Source organism: Chelonia mydas, chromosome 2 (assembly GCF_015237465.2).
Source record: "Chelonia mydas isolate rCheMyd1 chromosome 2, rCheMyd1.pri.v2, whole genome shotgun sequence".
In the NCBI taxonomy this organism is placed as follows: Eukaryota; Metazoa; Chordata; order Testudines; family Cheloniidae; genus Chelonia; species Chelonia mydas.
In genome coordinates this window covers 187,470,727-187,492,158 of record NC_057850.1, presented here as the reverse complement: position 1 = coordinate 187,492,158, position 21,432 = coordinate 187,470,727, and the positions used below count along the sequence as shown (strand labels likewise).

The 21,432-nt window shown below is 40.4% G+C and overlaps 1 long non-coding RNA gene across 2 annotated transcripts; it reads right to left on the bottom strand.

Annotated features, from left to right (window-relative positions):
• Positions 1–572: 572 nt before the first annotated feature.
• Positions 573–20,113, bottom strand: LOC122464675. 2 transcript variants are annotated; one of them, XR_006288943.1, is made up of 3 exons: positions 19,879–20,113; positions 15,930–16,029; positions 573–626 (listed from the first exon to the last, which is right to left on the bottom strand). It is a non-coding gene; the product is annotated as an uncharacterized LOC122464675 (long non-coding RNA). The 2 variants fall into 2 exon arrangements; XR_006288942.1 differs by lacking the exon at positions 573–626 and adding an exon at positions 6,570–6,707.
• Between the last annotated feature and the right edge of the window lie 1,319 nt (positions 20,114–21,432).

The following is a 21,432-nucleotide window of genomic DNA, read 5'->3' as shown; positions in this document are numbered from 1 at the left end:
AAGATTAACATTTATGCTCATGAATAATAGCGGGGCTGTATCCTGCGTGCTCCTCTAACAGAAGTTATGTTATTGCTCTGCAATATACTGCAGCCTAACTGCACACAAAGTATAGACATTTACATCTGCTATCAATCCTAAACCTGGAAATTATAAATAAGATACTCTTATACACACTTTTCAGTGAAAAGCAGGTACTTGTGACAAAATGAAAACAAATCTTTGTTCACCATCACTAATGTTCTATCAGATGACATACAAATTATAATGAAGAATTCATGCTTAAGCATATTTTTTTTTAAATAATTCTTTTAGCATGCCTGCTGTTCGAAAGTCACATGGATAGTGTTAGAAAGCACATATTATTCTCTCTGCAGCCAACAGCCCCGGTGAATATATTCAATTAAAACTGAAGAGCATAATCTTGAAATAGGGGATATGGCAATTACATTTGCAGCCAGTGGTAGACCTTATGTCAAATTATACAGTACAGGCTCTTTGGAAGCAGAATTATTTCTCGCCTCCATTGCAAAGAAAAATCAAGAACTCAGTGAGGAGGCGGAAACGCTTACCTTTTAGCAATAACAACAAAAGAACCAGCTCCACCACCTCGCCAGCAAATGCATCTGAGAAGAAAATGCTAAGAGTAAGACAGCTAGTAAGCAGCAGTGAGGCACTAATGATTCTGCCAGTTCCCTTTTTCAGGCACCAGGCATGACAATGCTTGAACACCCACCCTTCACATCACAGCAGGCTACTGTAGCCAGGAGACAGAGGTGCTTAAATTAGAAAACCGCTGCCAGAGGAAATAAACGGGAACCACAGCGACCCCCTCGACCCCAGCAGCTATCAAATCCGGGAAGATATAGTGCACATCTGTTTTACGAGGCCCCCGGGGAGCTCCAACTCCAGCTACTTACCCTGTCTGCATTATTAATAGATGTTAATGGCTCCATTATATCGAAAAGAAGCCGCTTCCTTTTTATAATATGGAAATCCCAAGTCAAAAATCATGAGGCAGCAACCAGCTCCTTGGTCTTTCAAACTGCAGAACTGAGCCCCCACCCCCACTTTCCCTACCATCCTCAATACGCTGATTTGGTAGCCAAAAACAATCGATTCAAGGCAGTAAACAACTGCAATAAAGCAAATAGGCGGACAAAGACTTCCTGCCATAAGGCGGTTCCTGAATATATGATTTTCTTTTTAATGAGGTTTTGCAAAATTTCAGCTGGAGCATTTTTCTGTACAATTGATAGAAAGTAAAGAATAGAGTTAACCCTTGGCATGCAAACATTAATTGCATGCCTAAGTACATAGATCTGTTTATTTTTACAACAAAAAAAAACTTATCCTGATCTCAAACAAAAGTATATTTACGTGACTCAGCAACAAAGTATCCTGCATCAAGACTTTGATTTAGCTGATGAATAAAAGGATGTGATCCTAAAGTATCCCTAGGCTGTGTTTTTGTTAATGCATGAATTTCCTAAGGGGCCATTTACCCTTAGGGTAGGTGTAGTGCAATCATGCACCAAAGTGTCAGGAGACCCACCACCAAAGATATTGACCTATTTTTATCAGATCCATGTATGAATGCTTTGGAGTTACCATTGGGAATAAAGTCAACTAAAGATTTTAACCCTTTGATAGCAACATACATGGGAAGAATTGTTCACTTCCATGTATGTATTCGAGAGATTCTGCATCAGTTTAGCTTAATTTCTTTTACATCTCTAACAGGACCAGTTACATTCATATAAAAATTTCACAATCTACTCAGTAAAGCCACACACATGGATATACTTCTTTTTAGATCTATACTGACACCCACATAACTCATTACATCATCAAATTTAGCTTTTAATAAATCACGTAAAAAGCCAAAAACAGTAAAACTTCACCATTTCAGCTTTTGCTGTGCTGAGCATTAATATATATTACACTTTTATCCAATTTAAAACACCATAAATTCTCAAACTGCAAAAGAAATACCTTGAACAACAATACACTTGCACCAGGGATTTTTGTGTACATGCATGGGGAGGGGATCATGACAAGAGTCACCTTCCAATATTGCAGATGCATGCTGCAGCTGTATGCTGGCTTCCGACAAATGAATGAAAAGTGTCATTAATTCTTCCAAGACAAATGTAACCGATTGGCTTTATTGCCACTTGCCTCTGCAGCTTGTGAGACCGCACAAGTATACCGCAGAAACGAAATCACAGGGTCTGCCTGTATTAACTGAATTACAGACAGCACTGATGTGATCGTCTTCATCTCTCTCTAATTATTTATCCAGATCGAGCCTGACTGCTGGAAAATTAGCTCTCTCCAGGAGGTAACAGAGCTGAAAGGTTCTTTTTACTGAGAAATGATAGGCTGGTCACTAGAAGTACACAGGCCAGCAAGGCAGTTGTGGGCAATGTCACAAGATAATTTTACAACAGGATTTCCATCCTTCATACCCAGAAAAAGAATTGCCAGTTTTAGAAAAACAGATAGGAAAATGTATGTCCACAAAATAAAACTGCATAAACCTTGACTCTATCCTGAATATGAATTTACTTAAAGGAGGAGAGGAGGAAGGCACTGCTCACTTCCCATTTTAATCGCTTATACATTTCTTCAAACTTGCTTTATGCAAACAGTGTAGAAGCTCCATAGTTTTCACTTACATAGAGAGAATTTTTTCCCTTGACAGTTACACTGTGACTACCTTCTTCTATGCCCAGGGTTTCTTTTTATTAAACAGAAATTGACCAACCTTTGAGTAGCTTAACCAAAGGTGATGGGCAGACCAAAAAAACAAACAACCAAAAAAACAAACTCTAACAAAGCATAATAAAGAAAAATATTTTTACTTGTCTATTTCTTTGGCTTTACAAAATGACAATTGGTTTGAAAATATTTTCATTCTCTCCTTTCTGGTTATAGAATAAAATAATTATGAAAATAGTACACTTTTGTCACAGTATTAAAGGATTAACCTTTGAGATTATTTTATTTCTCATTGCTTCAGGATGAATGCCCCTGCTAATCAACTAGTCATTTCAAGGGAGTGAATATTATATAAAAATAAAGCAAACATTAAGAGCCAAATTCTAATCTCACTTTCACCAACATACAGAGAACATCTTGGATTTACTCATTAGACCATTCAAAAGGTGAGAAAAATTATAACAAAACAATACACCAGAACGCAGAATAAAAACGCTAGACTCAATCAACAGTGGTGTATTTGGAGACTTTTTAATATTGTCGCAATGATTAGAACAAAAAAAAAAAAAAAAAGTGACTTAACAGATTTCAGGATGACTTGCTTTGCTGATTGTCTTTGCAGCAATTTCAGCATGTTGGTCTTTTTGGAGTCTTTAATTGCATTGGGTATTATGTATGCCAGGGATGGAATGAGAATAGTTGTCAACCCACCTGACTGCAGAACAAAGAGCATTTTTTCTTCCAGCATTTGTTATGGATTCCAGAGCCACACCCTTTAGTCTGTACAAAGCACAAGCACTCTTACATCTACTTTTTCTTAGGCTTGTGCACAGTGGAATAGTATGAGCAATTTTCCATTTTAAGGAATGATTAATGTGGTGTTTTTTAAGTGACTAAATCTGTGATTGTGCAACTGCATTTTCTGCAATATCTGTGGCTTCTAAACATGCACTCTCCCTTCAGTGGCTTAACGCTCCCCACCCACAGTGCGAAAAAAAAAACAACCAACCAACCTACCGGGGTTCTGGGGGAGGCTTTTGTGTGATCTTGTGAAGGGATCAACGGCACAGCCTTTAGGGCCTGGTCCCAAGATCATTACAGATAATGGAAAGACTCCCCTTGAAGTCAGGGGGCTTTGGATCAGGCCCACAGAACCCTTGTCTCTGGATCCATAACACAAAATTAAAAAATAAAGCTCCCATACAGTGGATGGCCTAATTTTCCATACTTCCTTCTGAGAGGGAGGCTTCCTCTGCCCCATCACTTCCAAAGGTGAGCGGGGGGCAGGGCAGGGGCGCACACACACACACACACACACACAGAGTATGAAGGAGGAGTTAAGATGCTTAGGGAAGCATTAGCTCCCACACAGAATTCTGCCACAGCATCTGCTCCCCAGCTTGGCCCTTTTAAAGCCTGTAATTGTTTAGCATTTCCAGAGGGGCTTTCCCAGGTTTGTGGGAGGAAGCATGTCATGGTGAGGTTATTCCTCTATTTGAGCCCCTTTTCGTCACTGCTTCTTTTCCTGTGCTCCACTCTGCACTGCACACCATGAAGAGGGAGCATCTGGCCTATTGAAAATTAATATAGAAAAGACCTATGCCAATACAGAACTGTTCCCTGTATTAATCTTTATCTTCTATTCTAGAAAACTTTGGTCCATCTATTATTAAAATTAATCAAAGTATTGTGGCTTCTGCCACTTCTCTTAAGACGTTCCTAGCAAGATGGTGGTGGCAGCTTGGCTGTTTTTCCTTTAGCTCTGTAACAGCAGGCCAGCCTTAGGCACCTTAACACCTTCGAAAAGCAGCCCTCTGACCCCCAGTTTCCAGAGACACCTCAATTATAGCAAGGTCTTATCACCTTGTGGAAGGTAAAGTGAGCCTTTTTCCAAAGTTTGGAGGAGAGACTCCTCCAGCTTAGCTTTCAGCTGAGGTTTTATTTAGCTTGGTAGCTTTGCATTCCTTTTGTTTCTGGATGGAGGTAGAGAAGGTTTTGTCTAGGGAACCTTTGTGTCCTATTCAAACATATACATACTCTCTCTGCTTTACTGCCCCTCGCTCCAGTGACCCCAGGTCAAAACCACCATTTTGCTGGAAGACTGGACTTCATGTGGAATCTATCAACGATGGCCCTTAAAATTAGGCTGTATTTTTGAGCTTTCAGAAATCTCTCCCCTGAAGAGTTTGAACTTGCATCTGAGTTTTCCAGGAGTTGTCGAATGCATGAGATTTTGTGCCACCTGTTATTATCACTACTGAGGTGGGATGCTGATTGTGGGATACGGCCCTGAGCAATACCAGCAGAATAAACTGGAGTACAGACTAGAAAAGCAACAAGGTAGGCGAGCAATGAAAGAAAACACACACTGCAGTCAGCAGATTAGACAAAGCCCATGCTGTTATGTAGGATCCTCCAGTCCTAAAGGTAAAATGTTCTGTAAAATATAGAGACCTAAAGATCTGCTGTGACAGTTTGGTGATTAAAGAACAGACCTTGATATATGTGGGTTCTGAGAGTCACTGGTGTCCCTTCTTGTTCAATGTGAGTTGCAGACAGATTTTAGCAGATTGTTGCAGGAGGTAAAATGAAGACTGTCAAGAGACAGACAGGGACAAATACAGGTGCCAAAGGATATGGCGCTGGACCAATTTCTGCTCTCAATTACATTTCTACAAACAGCTATTAGAGTGCAGAGATCTCTAAAAGGTCATCGGGGTGGTATGGGTGTAACAGGGCAGAATTTGTTTAGTTCCACTGCCAGCTTGTCAGATGCTTGATGTAATTTTATTCCCAAGTCTTTATTATACTGCTACCATGCACTTCTGCAATGCTCTTTGCTATTGCCATGCCTCTATTATTGTGCCCAGGTTGTGTGCTGTGTTCCCTTCCCCTAATTTTGGTGTTGTTCTTATTAGGTCTCATTGAATTTCTCACTGCAGCCTTCAGTCCCTTCTCCTTGCACTATTAAAATGTCATACTTAGGAAAGGCAATGGAGGATGCTTGAAAAAATCCAAGGTTTAGAAGATGCAGCTTGTGATCTGGAGCTCAACAGCTTTGGTGTCACTGAGGGGGAAATATCAGATATTCTCCAAGCATCTGATCCTGCAGCCCTTACTCATGTGGGTAATCCAATGACTTAGCTACTCATGTGAGTTGCTGCTGCAGCACCACGCAACTAGAGCTTGATCCCTGAGAGGCTGCTGAGCACCCACAACTCCCATTGTCGAAAATAGGATTTGCAGGTGCTCAGCACCCCTCAGGTACTGTTTCTGAGCTTGTGTAGCTGCTTGTTCATTGTGAAGAGCCCATCTTGTCTCAGAGAGCCGCATCTGCTTCCATTGAAACCAAAGACAAAACTCCCAGAGATTTCAATAGAAGCAGGAACAACCCCTGAAGTAGTGGTAATGCGTTTTATTGTCAGTTTATAATTTTTACTGTGTCTTTTGGTACCACAATTTGGTGGTCCATTGCTCAGTTAAAAGTCAGCATTGGTTCCCTCTCATCCACACTGCAATGGATTTGGCTATTAGATCTCGAATATTCACACTGATGCTAATGTTCATTTCTGAAACACCTTGATATTCGGCGGAACTCAATCCATCCGTTTTCTGATGCACGCCACTTTCCCCCCCCCCCCTTGTTTCTACTTTTCTATGATGGAACTCAAGTCACTTTCCATTTGGCCTTCTCTGACAGTCACCTTAATCCTTCTGACCTTTCTCAGTGTGTAGCCTCTATGCTTTTGTGAACTTTACATCTAATTGCACGGAGGATCACATTTTTTTAAAGCGCACCTGTAGTTTCTTTACATAGATGCAAAGGCAAAATTCCTTGCTTGTTGCTGCATGTCCAGGGTGATGTGCTTTGTTAGGAAAGCTGTCCATCCATTTGCATAACTTGCATTATTATATAGGGAGATTAACACAGGGTGGACTTTTGAAGCCAGAGAGACAGTTAGTAGTGACCCACCTCCACAATCCTGTGAAATTTAGCGGACCAGGTTAACAACAACTGTGCCCAGCATTCACCAAAAGCTGTCTGACACCTGCTTCCCCCCCTCCCCCTGCTTCACTTTTTACTGTCCACTTTCTTTGGTTGCCATTTCAGAGTCCCCTGTCACCAGTATGGAGGGCTGCATTTAATCCCCTGTTTGTCTGAAGTCTGATCCAAAGACCAAAGTCGACTAAAAGACTTGCATTGACTTCAATGGGTTTTGGTGTCAAGGAACATCTATATAATACAAGCACTGAACCCTGACTTTGTTAACCAGTTCCTTTATCAAGGAAACCTGCCACCATTTTTAAGATGGTGGCTATAAAAAAAAAAAATGCAGCCTTTCAAAAGGGTGACATTCTTCCTGAGACTTGTGGGACACACAACGTCTAAGTGGGCACCTGTCACACCATCCTCCCCACCTCACCCACAACGCTCTCCTTGGAAGGAAGGAAGTCCTGTTTCTCGCACTCATGGTGAAAAATGTCTGCCTCCATCTAGGCCCTTTACACAGAGAGTGTGTGACAAAAAAACGTCCTGGTGTGATTTAAATGGAGATTATGATTCAGTGGCCCGAAGGCGTGGGAGAGCAAGTACCGAGTTGATTGGATAGATAAGTGAAAGAGCCCCTTCTGCTAGTGGAGAAAGGCTGCACCAAGTGTGACTGAACAGGAATATGGATAAAAAGTCAGAAATAATAATGCTGTGTACTTCCATCTGGGGACTTCACAATGCTTTACAAACACTAATCTTTACAATAACCCTATAGACATACAGGTATTATGCCTTTAAGTGTAATTCCCCATTTTACAGGTGAAGAAACCAAGCCTTAGAGAGGCTAATCTATGTGTCCAAGATCAGACTAGCAATCTGTGACAGAGTCTGAGCACCCCATGTCTAGTCACAAGCTTTCACCAGTAGGTGATGTGTCCCTTCCTAGAGCAAAATGAATCCAAAGAGTTTTATAAAACACAGAGGGGCATTTTTGTAGTTAAAAAAAAAAAAAAAAAATCAAAGAATTATTAAAAACCAGTGACTATAACTGAGGGCTATGGATGGTCACGCTTTCTGAAATGAGACTGCAGATGGGCTGCAATGTCACTGTAGCCCTCAATGTAAAGCAAGTCAGAAGCAGCAATTTTTAAATTTAAACAAACACAGATTCTCTCCTCTCTGTTCTGGGCTAGAGTTTTTTCTGGTACTGGGTCTGTAATAGAACCTGACACCCTGGAGCTTTATTTTTGGTTTGTTGTTGGAACCTCTGATGCATTTAACATGTTTAATGACAGGGTTTTTTTAATTGGCTTTTTTTTTTTTGTTTTCTTTTGGGGGAAGGAGGAGAGGTTTTGAGAAGATTCAAATAGCTGCATCTTATCTCCCGCATACATGCTTTATAGATTTAAACCCCACATCTCCACCATTGCCCAAGTTGTTTCAGGGAGCTGCCACATACTTCCTGTTGGCAGCATTATCTGTGCTCATGTACCTTGTTTTAGAAGTATATGGATGTCATCCAGATGCCTATTTCCTGGAGACCCTCTAATGACTGCACTTCACCACTATCCTGACATTGATATTTGGATAATGTACCTATCTAAGCTGAATATGGGACAAGATAGAGAACTGTGTGGGTCTGCTGCTCAGTGGAGAAGATGAGCCAGTAACAGACGACGATAGGAAGGCAAAGCTGCTCAATGCCTACTTTGCTGCAGTCTTCTCACAAAAAATAATAAGTGGCTGAACGACTAGCAAAGTTACCACAGACAATAAAGGGGAAGGGATGCAGATCGGGATAAGTAAAGAACACGTCAGAGATCTTCTGGCCAATCTGAATGCTATTCACCCGAGGGTACTGAAGGAATTAGCTGAAGAAATGTGAGCCACTGGCAAGAATATTTGAAAATTCTTGGATAACAGGAGAGGTTCAGGAAGCCTGGAGAAGGGCTAACGTAGTGCCCATCTTTAAAAAGGGGGGAAAGAAGGAACTGGGGACCTATAGACCAGTCAGCATGACTCTGATACCTGGGAAGCTATTAGAGCAATGTATACCTGGCGGATGAAGGGGTGATCGCTAGCAGCTACCAAGAATAAATCATGCAAAACCAGCTTGATTTCCTTCTTTGATAGAGTAACTTGTTTGGTGGATGGGGGAAATGAGGTGGACATACTATAACTGGACTTCAGCAAGGCTTTTGACACAATCCCACATGACTTTCTGATAAGTAAGCTGGAGATCTGCAGGCTCAGCAGAACTACCATTAAGTGGATACATAATTGGTTAAATAACTGCAAACAAAGAGTAACTATTAATGGAATGATGTCAGATTGGAGGGAGGTCTTAAGTGGGACTCTACGGGGATCTGTTCTGGGTCTGGTCTTGTTTAACATCTTCAAAAATGACCTGGATGTAGGAAGAGAGCATACTGATCAAGTTTGCAGATGACACAAAGCTGGGGGTGGGAGGTGTCAATGCCTTGGAAGATAGAGCTAAAATTCAGCGGGATCTTGATAAATTGGAGAACTGGGCTATAGACAATAAAATGAAATTCAACAAAGACAAACGTAAGGTGCTACACTTAGGGAAGAAAAACCAAATGCACAAATACAGAATAGGGGATAACCGGCTTGGCAGTAGCACAGCTGAGAAGGATCTGGGAGTTGTGGTGGATCACAACCTCAACATGAGTCAGCAGTGCAATGCTGTTACAAAAAAAAGCAAATACAATTTTAGGTTGCATTAACAGAGGCACAGCGTGCAAGTCATGGCAGGTGATAGTACAGCTCTACCCGGCACTGGTTAGGCCTCAGCTGGAGTAGTGTGTCCAATTTTGGTCACCAATGTATAGAAAGGATGTGGAGAAACTGAAAAGAATCCAAAGGTGAGTGACAAAGATACGGAATGCAAGCCATATGAGCAAAGGCTGAAGAACTGGATATGTTTAGTTTGGAAAAGAGAAGACTTGGGGAGGGAGGCACATGATCATGGTCTTCAAATACTTGAAAGGCTGCCATAAGAAAGATGGAGGAAAGTTGTTCTCTCTTGCCACAGAGGACAAGAGGAAATGGGTTCAAATTACAGCATAGCAGACTTAGATTAAATCTCAGGAAAAACTTCCAAACTGTAAAAACAGTAGGACAATGGAACAGACTGCTTAGGGAGGTTGTGGAAGCTCCTTCAGTGGACGTTTTCAAAAGGAGGCTGGATCACTGTCTGTCTTGGATGGTTTAGACACAACAAATCCTGCATCTCGGCAGAGGGGCGTTAGACTAGAGGACTCTTGTGGTCCCTTCTAACCCTATGGTCCTAAGTTATTAAATGGCTCTGACTACCATGTGTCTCTTCATTCATCCTTGGTAGTGTCCTCTGAAAGTCATTTTATTTCTCCTGCTGCTTAAATGTACAATTTTGAAGATATTTTAACCAGGGACTTTCTCTAGGGATCAGATTAGTATTTACTGTCATGTCAGGAAATAGCCCATCAATTCTCAGTCTTTCTAGTTTGTCAAGACTGTTCATGTCACTCTCGTTACTTATGTGGCACTGTGATTGTAGCATGTGAGCATGTACTGAGATGTCCCAGCTACCCTTACTCTAGGACTTTAGTGTATCCAGAATTTCATTGACACGATGCTTACTAGTTACATGGCAGTTTGCTAAAAGAATTTCACTGGCTTCTAGTAATTTGGGGTCAACTTTAAGACACACAGAGCTGTGAATGGACTTCCCCACCCACCATCATATTTTCTAAAAACTGTACTGTATAGTGCCCCAAAATATGGCTTTTGCTGATGGCCTGAAGTTAATCCTATAACATTTGAGGCCAGATGGAACTTCCTTCCCTCAGAGTACAGTACTGCCTTTCAAGCTTCACCCAAAGTTCAATATTAAGCTCAAAGGGTATTTCTTCAGCACGATCTTTTACAGCTTATTTTGATGTTCTCTTTTACAAAGCCCCCTTAAGATATTCACCAGAAGCACTTGAAGTGTGAGTGGGCTTGCCCTCCTGTACTCCATTACATTACAATCGCTGGGTGAAATCCTGGCTCCCTTGAACCCCCCACTGAAGACAGCATGAGTTTCAGTGAAGCCAGAATTTCACAAGAGTCTTGTGAGCAGTGGTTTCTAAGGGTGTTCGATAGGTTGCATATCTAACAATGAAGGTGTGCAACCACACTTCAGTACAGTGATATTTACAAGGTAAATGTGTTTTCCTCAGCACTGCAATCCGAGTTTACAGCAGTGAACAATGCTTTCTCGGTGTGAGTGAACTGTATTGGGAAATAAAGAGCCAAATTCTGCTCTCAGTTCCACCAATGAATATCTGAACTTATGCCAGAGATTTACACTAGTGCAACAGAGCAGAATTTGGGCCAAAGATTTTAACTAAGATTTTATTTAAGTCTAAAACAAGTGGTGGCCATTTTGCTTCATAATGACTTCATATGACACAAACTGTATAATAGCCCCTTGTAAAAAACTGTTTAAACAGTTTCCAACTTTCTGAACTGCTTTTAAGTCAATCAGGAGGAAAAAAGTTATTTAAACATTTGTTTTTCCAACACTGAAATTATTTTTAAGGATTGTTCAGCCAGTTAAAAGCAATAGAAAGTTATAAAATAGCTAGGATTTCTGAACAGTCACATCTGCTACTCCGCTAGACAACACCATATTAGTTAACTAAAAATAAAGCTGGTCCGTATTTTCTGAATTAAAATTTGGGGGGAGGAGGGAGTACGCGCAACCATAGATGAATTTTTCATAAAATGTTTAAAAAAACAAACAAACAAAAAACCCTCTAACTTAACCTGCCCCCTTGATCTTATCAAAAATAAGGAAATTATGAAATAAAGATCTAATCATGTCTTACTTGTTCAATTCTGGGACAAGTAGACTTGTATATAGATAACACCACTTGATAGCTACAAATTAAACAATTAAAAAAGGTACCAGACCAGATCCTTAGCTGGGTACATTGGCATCACTCCAATGAAGCAAATGGAGCAATGCCAGTTTACGCCAACTGAGGATATGGCTCATCAAGCTATTACAAATTTGCGTCTAATCTTGCGGTATTCAGTCAGGCAAAATGTGCCCTGATATCAGTAGAAGTGATGCTTGAGTATGCAGGTTAGTCTTGTTTTCACATTACCAATTTCAATACTTAACTGTGCCTAGGTAGAAGTTAATCCTATTTAATGGAAAAAAATTAGACCTTCACAACACATGTTCTTCTAATTTCCCCCACCCCTCATCCTCAGAGAAATAAGCTCCAAATATATGTGAAATCAGCATGTATAGGATATGTCTAATGTTGCCACAGTGCGATGGGCCAGATCCTCAAGTGATGTAAAATAGCATCGCTTCAGCAGATGGAATGACAGTTTATATCAGCTGAGGTTCTTGCCCGGATACTTTTGTTTTAAAGAATCCAAGTTGCTGAGTTTGCAGTTGAATTTAAATGGTAATGGATTGGGCCCCTATGTTCACAACCTAACTCTGCAATATAATCTGCCATTTTCTGAAATATTACCGTTTGTTTTTTCTTTAGATGCACTGCAGAAAGTGTTTTCAAATAAACCCTAGGATAACAAAATGACAATATGCCAACAACTCTGCAAACAGATCTGTGTTTTGTTCGAGTCACTGATGTAACACACTGATTTTCAGAAACACGCCATGTAACGCAGAAAAGCTACTGTTTCATATAATATAAAGTAAATTTAGGTGGTCACTTTTATTTTCTCCATCGCTGTTTTAGCATATGTAAAGCTGAATGGCAGAGTTCGTGTTCTGTCTCTTCGTGCCCCCCCCCCCCCCCGCACAATTTATGCTGATTACAGGTTTATAAATCTTAAAGATTCATGTAATTTTTTTAAGTTCTGTTTAAAATGCTGATTTTTACTTGTTTGCTTTTCATCTAGATCTAGAGTACACAGATTATAAATATGTATCATTTATACTTTCTTTTCATCGTGATTTTTAATACTTTAAAGTGAGCCTAAGTACTATCCAAGAGTTATAGTCTTATGTTTTTCCCCTTTTGCCCCATCCCCAATTTAATTTAATCCCTAAAAAAACCCAAGTTTTATTACTAAAATTAAAATCACTAATTTGTTTTAATGACGCTGACACCCATTACAAATTTCATAAATTAAACCAAATTCAAAAATACCTCATCACAAAATGTACATTGTTCACCTTGACAATCATTAGATTTTATGACAATACTTCATAGCATATAACATTTTGTAACAATAATGCAGTCTTAGTAATAACAGACTCCACCACAGTAGTCTTCTATTCAACTTTTGCTGACAAGTGGAGAAATACAAACCATAAAAAGCTGGTCTAAATTCTAGGCTGATTTAAATTCTACTGTTCATACCTTCTATAGAGACTAACAAAGAACTTGGTTTTCTGTATTGCTACTGTCACCCTGTAGTCACAATTTAATAGTTGTTCTTTTCCACTCCTTTTATAAATGAAATAATTGGACATTTAATGATGAACAAACAACACCCTGTAAAACATTTAAAAAAAAAAATCCTACAGACATTTCCCCGACCCTATATTCCTCCTTACCTGCCTCCACAGATCCTCTCTATGCATTTTATTTAAAAAAAAAAAAAAAAACACACTTACACAACCCTCCTCCCCACAATTTTCAGTAAATTCACAGTAACTATACAGAGCATTGTATGAATTTTTATTCAGTTTGCACAGTTAAATCTGGGGACATCAGTCCTACCTTTATATTTAAGATTTTTCAAAAGTCGAATAGAGACAAAGATTATCATAGTTGTGTCCTCTATAGTGTGCCTGTGAAAATACTGTAAAATTTATAAGGATCAAGTAGTGCTTGCATCTTCTTAAAAAAGAAGCAGCAGCTCAAATAAATTTTTCTGTTGAGGATGTTTAATAAATGATGCAAACTTTTAAGTCCAGCATCTCATTAAACTAAGATTTAGAGCGGTCAACATTTACTTTCAATACAGCTGTATGTTCCATATAAATTATATAGTAACAAACAGCAGCGATAATACTGGAGCCTTCAAAAGCCATATTTCAAACATATCAACATCTGTGTTGGCTCCTTTTACCATTTGGAAGCCATTATGAAGCTAGTTATATCTCATTTTTAACTTAAAAAAGGGGCGAGAGAAAGAAGGTGGTACACATTGATTTCACCCGGCCCGAAGTTTTAATAGTGATTTCAACATGAATTGTTTGAAAGATAATTTGTGATTCTCTAACTAGCCACGCTATGATATGAACCAAAGCTGCAAAAGTCAGACTCCCTAGTAATGCACAAAATCCCAACATATAGCATGGCAACTGAAAGATACAAAATCAAAGTTAATGAATGTGTCTTTAAAAGGTCAAGTGGAATGCTGACTGGTAGACAATCACTTCGCTTCAGACTTTTTTATTAGACAAAAGGCTTACAGTTGAATACTGCATTGTGCCCCACCCAGCTGACTGAGAATTGTAATGTTCTTTATTTCGTTGTATTGTTGTGTTACAATTTTCTAATTAAATACACTGCATACAGTACAGTATGTGTGTATGTTCTGTGAACATATTCCCACAAAAATCTCTTGACAACCAAATCATGCACGAACAGAAAAACCCAAGAATGAAACAATGAAGGGACAGATTATTATTCACTTTTTCTGCCATGATGAAAAACTATTCCCCACCCACCCCACAACTAGGAAATCAATTCTTAACAAAATGTGAGATTTTTAAACAACCACTCAGAGGAGTCCAGTTTAAAAAAAAAAAAAAAAGCCATAAAATGAGGCTGATGGTATGTTATCTGATGACAGCAAACAAAATAAAAAAAGTGATTCATTATGTGAAGATTATTTTTCCTCTATTCATGCTATATATAGGGGGGGAGAGCATTCATTCTTGTAATGGTGTATATTATCAAAAATAATAACCAGGATTTCACAAATCAGAGATAAGAAACAGATTTTAAAAATTCAAGTCAATGATAAATCAACTTAAGTCATTAATATACTATAACGTTAGTGCTTCTAAATTCTTCACCTCATCAATTTTTTGTCTGTTTCTCAATGGTTGCAAGTCATAATAAAATTATTCACACAAACGTAGAGAAATCAAATTTTCATACTACGAAGAATATTTAAAACATACTCTGTCAAGAAACAGTAAATATTTTCTATGCTGACCAAGAAATTTCTCTCATAAGTATGAGTACCCTAAGGTGGGTTTTTCCTCCTCCAGGGGTCTTTACTATATACATTCAGTTAGGCTAAAATAAATTTTCTAGTGATCAGCATACTCCTTAAAATGAAAGATTGGCTTACAGCAGCAGATAGCAAGAAAATGTTTACAGAAGTCAAAATGAAGTGGTATTTAGTTCATCCGACTAAACAGAAAGCAGTCAGGAGGGCAAAGGTTTCCTAATGAAGGCCTGATTTCTCCCAGGCTTAAGCTTTATTGAGTTTGTCACTATCCAGGGGCGAACACCTAAACAATATGTGTCTACTCTTATGCAGTACTCAGAGTTTTCCAAAAACAGAAATATGGTTTTCGCCTCCATAAAAGGTAAATATTTGTGCTGTTAAAGACAACAGACTTGAAGATATTAGAATAGGCTTTGGAAAGTCCAAGGCACAGACTACGAATTCCATTAATCAACCATTAGCTAGTCTTCATGAAAGTGCAGCAGACTTTCCCCAGCTCTCAATAAAATATTTAATAATAAGGTGCTGTGGAGTGTTTAATTATTTTTACCAAAGTACATTATGTTAAGTAGTATTATCAAATGAAAACTAAACTCCTCTCAAAATAAGTGAACAATTTACATTTTGTAATGCATTAGTCTTCCTGCATTTCTTTGTTTTTTTTCCCCACATACTCATTAACTGTCAAAATTCAGTAAGTCATTGGATCTCCAAAGATTAACAAGTATACATTTGAGTTAAATGCTGGTTGGTAGAATAAGGATTTGGATCCCTGGGAAATGATTTGTCAGTTAAATTTAAAAAAAGCTGATTCACTAATTCAAGCTGGCAGAAACTTTGGGGTATAGCCGATAAGGCTGTACAGCTTATCACAGCTAAAGATATATGCAATATGCTATGTTTCAGGAGTTTTTGATGCAATCAACTGGTCTTTTAGATAAATCATTACATCTTCTGAAATCCACAAAAATTCAGTACTTCTGGTACTTACATGCTGCACTGACTTGAATACAGGAAGCAGTAGTAATGTCAGCCGTATTGAAGACGTTCAAGATGCAGGTATTTGTACAGATGGTTATTTATTGGTTTTGCTAGATTCACGCATAAAAATAGAGCTTCTTTTATTTTTGTCACTGGTGCTCTCATGTTAACATAGAGCATATAAGACAGAGAAGAGTTAACTGCCAGAAGTAAAGAAACAATTTAGATATTTTAACCTCTTAAATAATAATTGTGATTTAGGGACATGTTGGAAATAATTAAAATAGCATATTAATGAATAACAGAGCAGTATTATTTATGACTAGCCCCCTTGAAAAGGGGAAATTCTCCCTCCACCCCGTTGCCGTACACCTTTAAGTAGTAATACTTCTGTCTGGTTGGTATGGATGACAGTGCACCCAGGTGATATTTGAATCAAGGTCTCTCTCTCTCTTTTTTTAAGTCAACATAGAAAAAGGAACTTTTAAAAGGTCGATATTTAATGTTTTGTATGAATACTTTTCCATGCCACTGCTTTTGTGAATTATTCTGCTGAGTAGTGTTGTATTTTAATTCCTATAGTAAGAAGGGAACTAAACTACAGAAGCAAGAAGAAAAGGGCTTGTTTAAAAGAGAACAAATGTAACTACTATTTTTACATCTTTCAGGATGTGGCAACTTAATTTCATATTCCTGCATAAGCTGCTCAGCAAAAATGTTTTCTGTAGTTTCCTTGTGAAACACAAACAAACTGAACAAACCATAACTAAATGTGGGTTATTGCAGAATGACTACAAGAGGAAAGTCAAGCTCCCCTTGCACAATCAAGGTTTTTCTGCACCATGAAAATGTAGTGCAAAAGCTTTATATTAATAATCCCCTTGTGGGCTAAGCTGAGATTTGCTGTATCAGTGTTAAAAACTGATTGTTTATTCAGCTTGTACAGTCATCTAGCAGTAGGTGGGTGTTCTGGAATGCTCAGACACACAACACTGTGCTCATATTTACTGAGATAACTTGAGGAGGTGCTGTTCTGGAACATTCTCACACAGCAATTACTGTGCAACTAAGCAGACTCCAGAGCACAAACATTCCAATCACCACAACTCCTGCAAAAATATAGGCTTGGAAGTAAGCCTCTCCTCCAAAGAAACTGACATTTATGCAGCATTCCACAAATCGCATCACAAACACATTCTGAAGGGCGATTTTGCTTAATTTTTTATAATCAGAAAGTTGCTAGAATTGGGTGATCACATAAATTTGGCTGAATTTTGAAAAAAAAAAAATCTCAAAATCATTCCATCTGTAGGTCTATTTTGGAGGGTGGAGTATTTTACCCCCTTGAATTGTATTTTAAGACAGTGTGCACTCTACAGGGAGTTTACCCAGTGTCCAGGGGATATAATTTTACTATTGCAGGTATAGATCACAAGTTAAGGCTATATACACTCTCTAGTCACTATGTTTAGATGCATAAGGAACCCATGCACCACATAATAGTGTAGGAAAGAAGCACTTTTTGAGAAGTGCTATTACACTAACATTAGAGTACTTTAATTTAATGATGACAATAAATACTGGCCTGTTGTGTTTTGCTTTCTTAATATGGTTTCCAGACGAATTCTGTAAACGTTTCATGAACGTTAAAGATTGAGGGCTCTGGCTTAAGTCAGATATTAACGCAGGTTGTCTCTCCCCACCTCTCTCTCACCCCCCGCCCTAGCTCTGCCAATGCACCTCAATCTCACACAGCAATTACTATGTGATTCCACACAGTATTCCAGAAATGGGCCCTTCTCAAACTCTGAGCAGAGACTCCGAATCATGCAAAACTGTATGATGTCTGAGCTAGACATGTATGATGTCTCTGAGCTAGATGTCTGAGGAGACTAGTTAGGAGTAGGCTGAGTCAAATTTACTTGTCTTGTGACTTAATCAAAATTTTAATCAGGGGTTTCTAGAGGTACAGAGCTGGTACACATAACCCACTCCACCACAAAGGCAACCTCTCCCCAAAACGAGCTACAAACAACAATTTTAAAGTTAATACTGAAAGTGCCACAGTTTCTGCTTTAGCAATAAGACGATCACAGAGTTGTCTCTCATATTATTCATCAATGCCTGAATTTCTAAAATACCAAACATGCTTTTTCCACCAAATAACCCTTACATGCTAAAACTTTAAATTTTAAAAGTATGACAGATTTTAATCATATATACGCTCATTCCTTTCAAAAATAATCTCCAGATTAGTGTCCTATCCCTGAATGCCATTTTGAGAAAGTGTTTAGTTATCATTTAAATAAATATGACAAAAGCCTGTAAGCTTCTTCACATTGCATCTTGCTTTATTTTGCTTTTCCACTAAGATTTACAACATTAAGGTGGGGACTGAATTTGCTACAAACTGTCCTATTTTCGTGGCTTTTAGCGCATTTTAGTTTCCAGGAAAATGCAATTAATGGTTCATATCCCATTTGCCAGCCCCAGCATCTATGCTGAGCTTTAACCAGATTCTACACTCGGTGTATCATTCGAAATTAAATTAACATCTTCTTGATGAACAGACAAAATACATTTGTTTGCTTGGAGGCAAACATGGGTGTCTAGCTAGAGGACACATTCCTTCAGTGTTATGTGTTTTTTCTACAGGTATCAGTGCCTCAACATTTGCTGGCAAAAGTCAACCACCCTGGCTACGCCCATCTTCATTTCAGAGTCAGCAAACGTTCAGTCGAGACAGGGCAGCCACATGAGAAAATCTTAACAAGAGAGTCAGTGGCTGACACACCCATTTTACTAATCTGAGTTTTTGCTTATTTTTAAGCATCTTTTCAACCAGGCTAATGAATGAACTAATGAAATCAGTCCATAATAGAGTACCTGAGTAGCTTCACAAAAATTACATAACATATCCTGATATGAAGTGGTGTGAGTTTATAGTATGTTGAGTTCGTAGCCTTTAGTGCCTTCACTCACAATACAGTTTCATTACATCTCATTTCTTCCTCTATTGATTACTCCCATGTCTCTTTCTTTGCAGACTGCATTTTAACAATTTGACATACACTTCTGTGGCATCTGACAAATCAAATTGACCATCACTGGGCTCATTATATGAGGATACTTTCTGTTTCCTAGGATTGCTTCTTCCATTGGTTTTACAGAAATGTAGAACAAAATCATATATTCTTTTCATTCTTGCAAGAAGATGAAAAAGAGATAAAGCTTAAGAACCCCCCTCCCCCTCCCCCCACACACACTAAGAAGAAAACCAAAAATACAATGCATGTACTTACAAAGCAGCACTAACAGAGAAAGATATCATTAGCTTTGTATTTACATGTTAATGTGTATGGTCTCATATAAAGAAGACAGTACTTTAAAGTAGTGTAAAACTTTCTCCCCTAATTATTTTTTTTACCTTCACATACCTAAATGCCTCCTTACAATACATTCTGCAAAAAGGTGAACTGATAAAGAGAAACCTCTTTTTAAAATACTCTCGCCCCCCAAAATAAGATTTTTTTTTAACTAATGACTGTACCATGCTAGAAAATGATAACACCAGGTGCACGACGCTGGAGTGCCGCTGGAGGCTGATGCTAAAGTGCATTGTTAGCCCACCCCTGCCCCACCTCCGAGAGGGGAAAATCACCATCCCCTTCCCGCTCTCCCTTGGAATCGCACACCAACACCTCCATCACCCCCAAACTGCCTGCTGCTATACAGGCATCTAGGAAACAAGCCACCTGATCAGCAGCTAACAAGCGTGGCGCCGGTGACTGCCCTGCCTGCTCATGGAAAAAAAAGCAGGGCTCAAACTTACAGCAGCAATGGCAGCAGCCACCTCGAACCGGTGCAATCTCAGGGAGATCGCTGAGGCTTTGCGATAACGCGTTTCTCTGCAGCCCTGTGGCGTACCCGCCCCAGCATGACTATAAGGATTCACTCACCTGTAGCAAGACAGTGGGGCTGCACCGGCAGGCAGGCAGGCAGGCAGGCAGGCATTCTTCCCTGGCGGCGGCAGCTGTGAGGCTGGCAGGCAGCGCACACAAGGCACACAGGGGAGGGGGCGGTGGTGTCATATACCAGACACTACCATTCCCCCCCCCCCCCTCCGCACTTACTTATGGGGGCGGTGCGCGTGGCAATCAGGTGATAGCGCAGCGCCCTACCCTGCAGAGCCGGGTGATTCCTGCCGGGCGCGCGGGAGAGGAGGAAAGGAGACCCTCCCCCCCAGACACACACACACGCTCCCAGCGTTCGGATTTGGAACTCCCAAGTCATTAGCATTCGAGAACGCGCGGCTGGGCGGGCGGCGGCCGCGGAGGCACGTGACTCCGCCCGCGGCTGGCTGGCTCTCAAGCCCCGTGTGAATTCCGGCTCCTGCATTCCCAGCCCTCCCACCTTCCCGGAGCAGCGGCCGGGGAAAGCCCCGGGCTAGTCTCAGTGTGATCTTGTGCGTCACCCCCCTGGCGCGCGCACACAGAGCCAGGGAGGTACAAAGAGAGACGCAGGCCAGCTTCGCCCCTGCCTGAGGGCTGCTACGGGCCACGTGGTGGCTGGCGCAAAGCCGGTGCCGCCCTGAAGGCAGACCACAAACTGAGCGTGGGAGCATCCTCGCGTAACAGGGCACCGGGTCCACGCTGCCAGCGTGGAGGGCGGGGCTGGAGGACTGTGGGCGGGCAAGACTTCTCTGCACCCCGCCATCCCAGGCTGCCTATAGCCCTGGGGCCATTGGCAGCTGGCATAACCCCCCCCCCGGGGGGGGCTCTAATTCACACCAGGGGACCTGGCCCGTCGGGAAACCGGTCCATGGTCAGGACGGGCTAGCGGTGGCCTAAAGCCACCCTTTCACACAGCCCTCCCACCTCCCAGTTGTGCCGTGGTCGCGCAGTCAAGACAAGTCAAGGAGAGACACGAGACATTTCGCAAATATTTCTCACCGGGGCTTCATCGTTACCAGGGCTCGCTGCCTTGAGCGTACTGCAGAGGGACACTGGTGCTTTAAGCATCATATTCTGAGTAAGGTTAGGCGATCATCTACATAAAGGCTCCTAAGCTGACCCAGTATTAGAACTGATAACGGAGATATTTTAAGAAATCCCTGTATTGTAGACAAGGTTATACAGAAAGAGAGAGATGGGGACCAACACCCAGGAAGAGGGAGGGATCCACATGCTTTAGCTTGCAGCACGCAGGGTTTTGTATCTCTTTCAAGCGGCTAGGATGGTAAATCGAGCGAGGAAATGTTAACGAATAGGCAAAATTATGACTAAACATACTCAGCGCGAGACAGTCCGGATTCCTATCCACTTTCACCCCACTCCAAGTGATGAGATTGTTTTTATCTTCCTTTTTTTAAAAAAAAAAAACCTGCTACGATGTAAATAAATAAGCACAAATAGCTGCTACAATGCAAAACGTCTGTCCCTGGTTTCTGTCTCCCCTTCGTGTCATAAGGTTCAGTGCTTGTGTTCGGTTAGTTGTACTTTCCAGGACCGGTT